Genomic DNA, 1,577 nt, shown 5'->3' with positions numbered 1-1,577 from the left:
AACTCACACCAAAACCTGATATTTGACCCGACAATTTATTTTTCCCTGCCCAAAGCAAAGGTGCTGGAAATGAGAATGAAGATGAAAACTGTAATTACAGCTAACTATAGCTAACTAAAGACAACTACAGCTAGCTAAAGCTAACTGTAGCTAACTAAAGCTAACTACAGGTAACTACAGCTAACTAAAGTGAACTGCAGCTAACAAACGCTAACTATAGCTAACTAGCGCTAACTACTGCTAACTAATGCTAACTATAGCTATCTAAAGCTAACTACAGCTATCTAAAGCTAACAACAGCTAACAAAAGCAAACTACAGCTAGCGAACGCTAACTATAGCTAACTAAAGCTAACTACTGTTAACTAATGCTAACTATAGCTAGCTAAAGCTAACTACAGCTAACTAAAGCTAACTACAGATAACTACAGCTAACTTAAGCGAACTACAGCTAACTAAAGCGAACTACAGCTAACTAAAGCTAACTACAGCTAACTAACACTAACTGTAGCTAACTACAGCTAACTATAGCTAACGAAAGACAACTACAGCTAGCTAAAGCTAACTGTAGCTAACTAAAGCTAACTAAAGCTAACTACAGCTAACTATAGCCTGTTCATGCGCCGCTCAGCCAGCTGAGCTATAGGGGCGCCCGTTTACAGTATTTTGTGTCTTTCTAACACTAAATATTGCCGACATCAACCCGTCCCGTTTCCGACGGGTGTGAATCTCTTTGTTACGTCTGCTGGACCTCTGTCTGCTGTTTTGGTGTCTGCGGTCACTCAGCTCGTGCTATGTTGCACCTCTGATGTGGTGGTTTGTCTCTTTACAGTCATCTGGTGTCTCTTCACTTGTCTTTTCTTGTGATCGTCGCCTTCTTTTTTTCGGTGTCTCTTAGTCGTTTGTGGTCGACTGATGAACTCTCCAACCACAGATTCTCTACATTCCCTCTCTGACCTTGTGCTGCCTGATAGTAAAACCGGGACGTTGTGCCGTTTGACCTCCAGCTGCAGCAGCTCAGGATAAAGTTTAAAACAGAGTCCGTCCTGAAGCAGCGCAGCGTCGATGCACAGCTGCACAGTCTCCAGAGTTTGGATGCTGGAGTAAAGATAAAGCGCAGCTGTTGGTTTCCTCCACGTTGCTCAGCGGCGCTTCATTGTGTTTGTTTCTGGAGAGCTGAGACAAAGTTCTGCTCAATAAAACTGACTTTATGACCCACATGGCAACTCAGTCATAAAGACTTTTATTAAAAAGAGTCATTACATGCATTATTTAACCCCAAACTCTGTGCTGCTTCTCATTTCCTCTGCCGTTAAAGACCTTTCTTTACGGCTCAGCTTAAGGTCAGTGAGTCACACTGGAAATGTCCCAGTTGAATAAATTAAAACTAGTTTTTGTCCTTTGCAATCTGCAGAATCTCCAGAATGTTGGGTTTTTCTGCTGGAGTTTGGTTGTAAAGCTGGAAAAGGCCAACTTTAGACACAGCAGAAGTATTTGTGTTAGAAATGAAAAATCTCCATTCGGTTGTTTATGATGCATCGAAACCAGAAGGTCTCATCAAAAACTCTGCAGAAACAG

The sequence above is a fragment of the Stegastes partitus genome, unplaced genomic scaffold, assembly GCF_000690725.1.
Source record: "Stegastes partitus isolate 25-593 unplaced genomic scaffold, Stegastes_partitus-1.0.2 Scaffold1063, whole genome shotgun sequence".
NCBI classification, from domain to species: Eukaryota; Metazoa; Chordata; class Actinopteri; family Pomacentridae; genus Stegastes; species Stegastes partitus.
Note: the sequence above shows the minus strand (reverse complement) of the source record.